Source organism: Parasteatoda tepidariorum, chromosome 9 (genome assembly GCF_982258835.1).
Source record: "Parasteatoda tepidariorum strain Cologne lab strain chromosome 9, Ptep-v5.0, whole genome shotgun sequence".
NCBI lineage: Eukaryota > Metazoa > Arthropoda > Arachnida > Araneae > Theridiidae > Parasteatoda > Parasteatoda tepidariorum.
In genome coordinates this window covers 103,859,990-103,868,531 of record NC_141763.1, presented here as the reverse complement: position 1 = coordinate 103,868,531, position 8,542 = coordinate 103,859,990, and the positions used below count along the sequence as shown (strand labels likewise).

At 24.3% G+C, this 8,542-nt stretch overlaps 1 long non-coding RNA gene across 1 annotated transcript; it reads right to left on the bottom strand.

Annotated features, from left to right (window-relative positions):
* Positions 1-772: 772 nt before the first annotated feature.
* LOC147805184 (uncharacterized) lies at positions 773-8,287 on the bottom strand. Its single transcript, XR_015429471.1, has 3 exons — positions 7,713-8,287; positions 6,423-6,499; positions 773-883 (listed from the first exon to the last, which is right to left on the bottom strand). It is a non-coding gene; the product is annotated as an uncharacterized LOC147805184 (long non-coding RNA).
* Positions 8,288-8,542: the final 255 nt, after the last annotated feature.

Below are 8,542 nucleotides of genomic sequence, written 5' to 3'. Positions count from 1 at the left end.
CAATTTTTTTGTCACTTACTTATTTATTAGAGCTCTCCTTAAATTTCAAAGACTTTTTGCTGCATGTTGTTGATAATAATTCTTATTTAAGGAACATAAATTGTTTTCTCTTACTCTGCTGATATCAGCTCTAGTAATTTATTGTATTTTAACTTTTTATATTGTAATAAAACAATAACTGCCATTACATGCAAAAAATTTTATGCTAATATAAAAAGCGAAATGGTGGAAAAAATTGTTTAATTTATAATAAATTATCATCCAATGAATCTTCTTACATAATAAAATAAATTTCTTTTCTATTTCATTTTAATCAATTATAAATGCAATAAGTTAAAAGTAGAATCATATAAAAACATTGTGTGTTTAATTGAGTGTTCACATTTTTTTACACATTATGAGGTAAAATTAAATAAAAATTTTATTCTAAGATAAAACATATTGCGACTTAATGTATAAGTTATTTAAGTTATGAAAAAAAATGAAAATAATTATGTATATTAAACCTACAATTAACTTTTCTTGATAGAAACAAAGCCACAGCCCAGTCATTATTCTTATTTTCAATATTATTCATATTTAATATTGGCTAACTTTCCATTCAATATTATTCATATTCAATAATAGATAAACAAGACATATCATAAATATTTTTAAATATATATATATACTGGGTACCTGTAAATAACACATCAATTTCTATGATTTGAAATAAATAAAGCTGGAATTTCAATATGAATAAAATGCATAAAATTTAAAATAAAACAGGACCTTAAGAAAAGAATATTATTTTATTTCAATATAACAAATCAAAATACAAACAAGTACATAAGTGTACAATAACTTCTTTATAACATCCTATTTCAGAATGAATCTAGTTTTCCTGCAAAAAAGTAACCAATTTATTTTACAACAGATTTATTAAATAATATGTACAGAAACAAAATATCTAATTAATTTTTGACGCATTTTAATTCTGGGTTAAGTTATAATATCAATTAATTCTAACAATTAAAAAATACTTTTATTGATCCCAGGGAAATATTCGAAGAAAAATTCTATCCAATAATTTTCAACAATTTAGTTTTTCTCTTATAAATATCATACGTTATAGAATTTAATAAAGTTGCTCAAACCACCTGGTTTTTTTTATTATTTACTAGCGAGCATTGATTGTCACAAAAATAAATTTTAGCTGATTGTAACAAAAGGTAATAACAGCACAAAATGAATATTCCAGCTTGTAATAAAACTAAGTATTAATTTTATAAAATTCCATTGTACTTTGTAACATCTATTGCAAATGTGTAAAGTAGCGGATTCATTTGGATTGAAAAAATTGCAGCATCAAATATTAAAACAGCTATGAATAATATCCTATGAATTAACGAAACAACCTGGATAAAACTTCTCTTTACAGTATTATGAAACAATTAATTAGTTTAAAAATAGAGAGAACTATGATTGACTTTAAAAATGTTAAAAGTGGTGACCAAACTTCATTACTGTAAACTCACCTGTTATAAACTATTAATTTTTAAAATGCTTCCCAACCTTATGCTTCCAATGCATAAGTTAGAAAACTAATTGAAGCGGTATATATCGCTTAACAATGCTTATATATTGCATTTTGTAACTACAGATCAATCTGTTTAATAATTGAACATAAAAATGCATTTTAAATAAAGAATTTGATAGCAAAACTTTAATATTTTTTAAATTAGAAAGAATACATTCTCACCAAAATAGTTTGTAGCTATTAATATGTTATGTAATGTTAATATTTTTATTATTTAAACAAAATTTAACTTTTTTACGATTAAGAACTATGAACGAATTTTTTACTTTAATATGTGAAAATATTTTAAGTTTATATAAAATTAAATTATTTAATTAAAAGAAATTTTAACCTCAAGGAAATAAACAAACTAAAGGTTTTTAAACATGTAAAAAATATAAGAAAATTTTTTTAAGATAGTACTTTTAAAATCTGAAAATATGTTATTTGATTAAAATTTCTATCAATTAAAAAAATATATGATCCTTCAAAACTATACTCCATTAAGTATTAAAAGTCATAAGCATAAGCATAAGTTATTAAAATATGCGATAAAGAGGAATGATTTTCTACATTTGTAATGAATTTACAAACTAACCAAAGAATATAAATTTTATGCCATCAAGATAGGTTGGTTTAAACTAAACGGTTTTTTAAAATATTTAAATTTTTTTATACATAAAAAATTTTAATTTGAAGAGAACCAGTTGAAAAAAAAAGTTGAAAACCAGTGAAATATATATATATATATATATATATATATATATATATATATATATATATATATATATATATATATATATATATATATATATATATATATATATATATATATATATATATATATATATATAACGTCGTTGCCGAGTGGAAGGATTAAAACAGGTCATAGGTCGGGAAGGAGGGTACAAAATTTATTTATTAATTATTAGACAAGAGCAGTCATGAGAGTGAGTAAGAGTGCACATGAAAAGTTGCGCTCCTTGGTTATATGTTAGGGAAAATCTTGCAAAGTAAAATCCGTAAAATGTCATAATTTAGGGAAAGAGGGAAATCTTAGTAGTTGCTATTGGTTTATGAGATAGATCGAACGTTTCCCACACAAGAGCAAAGGGAAAAATGTCCTGCTCTTAATTAAATGCATAGTTGAGCCAAAAATAGATTTAAGAACAGGATGTGGCTTTTAAAAGTGTGAGAAAGTATTTCAAATAGAATAATTAATTAGGAAGAAGTTTTATAACAAAGAAACTAACATAAAAAGATCAATTGAAGCTTTTTATGTTACATCCCCCCTCGCCAATAATGTACAATCCATAATTTTAAAAAATTTTCCATTTGCAAAATCTTCCCTCTGATTGAAGCACTTTTAAGATAATCAAATTTGTAATTTTAACAATATATAATAGTAATTTGAATTATAAAACATTTTCATATATTTTCATGGTAAAAATTTTAACACAATCAAAAACCTGTAGTAGCATCATCAGCAAATTTAAAATTTTCATTTTCAACAGTTTTTTTGACTTAACAATTTTTTCAGTTTCAAAAATATTTTGTTTAAAGATCACAACACAGCTTTTTCACTATAAGAAGTATTCTTCATAATAAAAACTATTTAAGTTAACTCTTCAATCATGATGACAAAAATTTCTAAAAATTTGTTAAAAATGTGTAATTTAAAATGTAAAACACAAAATACAAAAAAAAGTTATACAGGAAAAATTTCAATCTGAAATTAGATTTGAGTATTGTTTACCTTGTTTGAAAACAAAATAAAATAAAAAATCTCACAGTGGTTGTTATTCTGAAGACCAATACTTCAGTATTGTCTTTATTTCACTTTATTTACCTTTCATTTTTTGTCACTTTAATAGCAAAATACTTGAAATTTTTTTTTTTTTTTTTTTTTTTTTTTATGTCCAAAATTTGCCTTTTGTAACATTTTTTCTTCTCCTTTTCTCTCTTATTTTTCTTTCTACTTTCTTTTCACTTTCTTTATATTTATTTATTTGTACTTTTATTTTCTTTCTTGGTATTTCTATTGCAATTATTAACCCGGATTTCAGGAAATATGTGTACAGACAAATTGCTTTTATAATCAGAAAAGGTGATCAGTCTTCTCAGATTTTACATTACAACCCGTTTAACACAATTTATCACTAATTGAAATCCAAAACAAAGCTTTCAAATTTAATATGGTATTAAGGTAAATCAGTTTTTAATTTTTGACTGATCTAGCTATTTTCCTTATTTTTAATCTGAAGTGCAAGTTTGGTTTATTTGCAAATTACCTTTTATTTTTTTTTTTCATTTATATCTTTCATTCTTTCTTTTTGGACATAAATTTTTTTTTTTTTTTAAATTTTTTTTTAGCTCGGATATTTTTTTAAAGTAATTTTTGTGCAGAGATCTTAATTGATAATTTAATTTGTCACAATTGTTAGGGAATTCAAATATTTTCATTTCTATTTCTTACGTGTTTTTGAAGTGAATTTGGTTACTAATACTTTTCAATTTTTGTTTGATCATTTTCCTATCTTTATGTTGTTTGTCTATGGAAATGTCTGAGCTAGAACTGAGCTATGAACTATTTACCAACGTTAAACTAAAGCATTAATGTCTGGTTGTACTTCAATTTAAATTCTAACAAGTATTTTATTCATTTTTCCAAACTATTTGCATTAGTTTTAACATTTCTTGATCTAATTTTTGCCACACCGTAATAGCATTCATATATTAAAATTCAATTTCAAAAATTATTGCAGTTGCATTACGAAGCGAAAAATATTTAAATAGCATTTTCATCTTAACCCTACACCCTATAGTAAAACAGAAATATAAATTCTACTAACCAAAAAATCATAGAAGCTGTAACACATAAAACAATATGAAAATAATTTCTTGAAACACTTTTCAATCAAATAAATCAATTAACTGAAAATAAAAATTTAAAGAAATAAAAATTTCAACAGTAAATATTATCAATATATAAAAAGTAGTTTCACTTTGAAACATCAAATATGGGAAAAATTAAAATCATAATCATTTAAGAAATTGATTTATGAGAAATGTAAAAAACTTTAACTCAAAGGATACCTGAAAAAGTTCGAATTAGTCCGAGATATTTTGAAAACCACAACAGAGATGGGAATGCGTTGAAATTCCGTAAACACAATTCCAAAACCAAAGACGTGAGCTGCTAGGGAAAAAATTTGTTTCTTCGTTAAGATGAATCGTAAATTAACACCAATAGTGACGGAGAAATTGAAGCTTATTTTTCTTTTGAATGTCGAATATTTAAGTAGACCATCGTGGGTGTGAGAACAATTATTCATCGACGATAAGATCCAGCTCAGCACTTAAGAGTGGCAAAATCAACGCTTTCTCAAAGGGATAGTTTCAATAAAACATTTTAATTAACAGGAATTCGATGCAGTTTTTCTTTTTAGTCCAAGGAAGGAATTGAAGCTCAGCTTTCTAGTATTCTCAGGAACGTAGACAAAATATGCAGCATAGACATGGAAAACGGATGATCGTTTAGTTCCACTGTGCGTAGGTATAATTTATAATAAACTAAACGTTTGATGATTGAAGAGATTATTTTTTTTTTGATGAAGATACAGGATGAATTAATTATTGCCATAAGTTGAAGAAGAATTTGACTGCTTATTTACCAAATGTCCATTTGAAAAAATGATTTGAAGTTATTCCATATTTTTGATGTACCCTCTTCCGAAATTGATTTATTTATTTTCAAATGAGATATTTAATATCTTTAATGTACTGTACGAACTGTACCCCTTCCCGACCGTTAAATCCTGGCGACTTATAACGTCGTTGCCGAGTGGAAGGATTAAAACAGGTCATAGGTCGGGAAGGAGGGTGCAAAATTTATTTATTAATTATTAGACAAGAGCAGTCATGAGAATGAGTGAAAGTGCCCACGAAAAGTTGGGCTCCTTGGTTATATGTTAGGGAAAATCTTGCAAAGTAAAATCCGTAAAATGTCATAATTTAGGGAAAGAGGGAAATCTTAGTAGTTGCTATTGGTTTATGAGATAGATCGAACGTTTCCCACACAAGAGCAAAGGGAAAAATGTCCTGCTCTTAATTAAATGCATAGTTGAGCCAAAAATAGATTTAAGAACAGGATGTGGCTTTTAAAAGTGTGAGAAAGTATTTCAAATAGAATAATTAATTAGGAAGAAGTTTTATAACAAAGAAACTAACATAAAAAGATCAATTGAAGCTTTTTATGTTACATATATATATATATATATAAATATATATATTAAGCATTATAACAGTACATAGCACTTAATAACAGCTATGCAACAATTTTTAAATTTATTTTATAATAAATTTTTACTTTTAAATTTTTAATATTTAAAAATTATGAAAAGAAATTTACATTAAAATGACATGTAAGCTATGATAAAATCAAATCATTTGACTAAAAAAGAAATTTCCCTCTAACAAATCAAGAAATTCTAGTATAGGCATAATTTTTAAAAAAACAAGCTGAAACTTTTTTAAGAAAGTAATAAATTTAGGCGACTAAACAGATAAGATTTTAGGAAAGTACTTTTGAAAATCAAAAACAGGTATTTTGATTAAAAAAATTTTAGATTTAAAAAAAAATATATTTCCTTATAAAATTTTTCCTTTAAAATCATAAAAATTATTTACTAATAATCTGAAAATATTTTAATACAAATTACAGTCGAAGAAATTATTAAAATTGCAGTTCTACATATAGAATATGAAGTAGATTTTCTAATTTTGCTATGAATTTGTAAAATAGATTCCACAAATTATAGAATGGGTACTACTGAGTTAAAATGTAGTTTTATCATGTTCTTACCTTTTCTGTTGGTTCTCGTTCATTCTAGTTCTAGTACTCAGCCATTCTAGTTGATTCACACTGTCGGAATTTCCGGACTTTTCATGAAAGGAAGAAAAATAATTAGAATATGAACATGGAAAAAACTGTTAAAAATCAACAAAATAAAAGTATTAAATTGAAGGGAAAAAAACTGCTTAGAACTCATTTCTATACAATAAGTTCTTTTTTAAATTTTGTTCTCTAATTCAAATTTAGAAAAGGAATAAGATATGAATGGAAAAAAAATCCGGCATAACAGACATAGAAGTCTATTCAAATTATAGATACTAAAATAGACCAATATATTACTTTTGTCCGGGTTACCCTTAATTTTAGAAAAAAAATTCCTTGCCTTTTCCATTATAATTTCAAAAAATATTTAGATAAATTTTTTGCACTACATAGTAATCATCAGAAATATATGTACATTCAACCGTCAATTAAAGTTACTTTTTTTTTACGGAAAATATGCTTTTCTAAAAATAAAATTTCAATAGGTGAAAGTTCAACAGGAAGAGATTCAAAATAAACAACTCTATAAATCTTAAGATAGAGAATGATATAATATATTAAGAAAAAGATAAATAAGTTTAGATAAATAGTAAAATTTGCACAAGAACTGGAAAAAGAGCTAGAAACAGAAAACTTAATTCTATGAAGAAAGAAAAAATATTATGCTGCAAATATTTCTATACTTAAAAAGAACTTTAAATTTATTTCCACAAAAAAATATTCTTATTTTAAATAATTTAAAAAAATGCAAATATGTTGCAGTAGATTTCTTTTATGGGATAATAAAGTAGATTTTTATCTTAATTACTTTTAACCTCATTGGCTACATAGTGTTAACGTGAATTTTAGAATGAATTTTATTTCAGGTTTATTGCAAGATTTTTTTCATGTTTTGGCCGAAAATTACTTCATTCCTGACAGTTCCAGCATTTCTGTTTACCTAAAATCAAATTTCTTGTACATTTTGTACACAAAGATATGGGCCAAAAAATTTTTTTTTACCATTCATTATAAATGTAACGTTTAATATAAATGTAACGTTCGTTATAAATATAATAAGTTTTTCAAAAATATGAAAAAAGTTTTAAAAGACATTTTAAGAAAATGCTTTTGCAGATTAAATTATGCGTTATTTATTTAAAAAATTTAAAAATGTCTTAAAAAACATACTTCAATAACAGTAAAGTAATTTCCTAATTTTATTAAAAATTTAATCCTAAATTTTACCCTTAATATAAAGATTTGAGATGTTCTTACCTTTCATCTTGACCTTTCTTCCAAAAGATTTTTCTTACAGTATTTCCATCCATGCAAAAAAAAAAAAAAAAATATTTAACATTAATAAAAAGCAATTACAAAGCAACAAAAGCAAACTTAGAAAGACAGTTTTTCCACTTAAGCAAGTGTGAGACGAGTTTTAGATTGTTAAACGTTTTTAATTTAAAAAACTCTGATCAGAAAATTATTAAATTTAAATTATACGATAAACTAATAAAAAATTAGAAAATGTTAATACCATTTTTTTTCAGAAGTTTTATTTGAAACAAAAGGTGAAACGAGGCCGTCATTACATAGTCCTGGTAAAAAATGACTACCGATTTTTTTAATAAATTAAATAAGGTAATTAAACTAAGTAAGTAAATTAATTTAAATAATTATTAAATTAAAAACTTTTTAAAAAAATAAAGAAGCATTTGATTTAAATAGCTATAGAAAATCATTTTTCTATTGTTAGGATTAATGGAACTTATAATTCATTTTAAAACTAAAATGGTAACTTACATGCTAATCTTACGAAGAAACATTCTTGTAGAATATAAAGATTAAAAAATATAATTACTAAAAACTAAGTAAAGAAAATAAAAACAAACTATTTGTGAAAAATTAATAAATAATAGTGTACTGAAAATATAACATGAGCTAAAGAATAAAAGTTTACTTACTTGTCCTTAGTCTGTTGTGTATCGCATTCCTGCAATAAAACAGAAAGGAGACCTCTTTTGAAGTTGACCATTTCCATTATTTATCCCCTTTTTTTCAAATTTTTTGGCGACCATTGAATCTTTTGGCGTCTGGGGTAAGTGGAC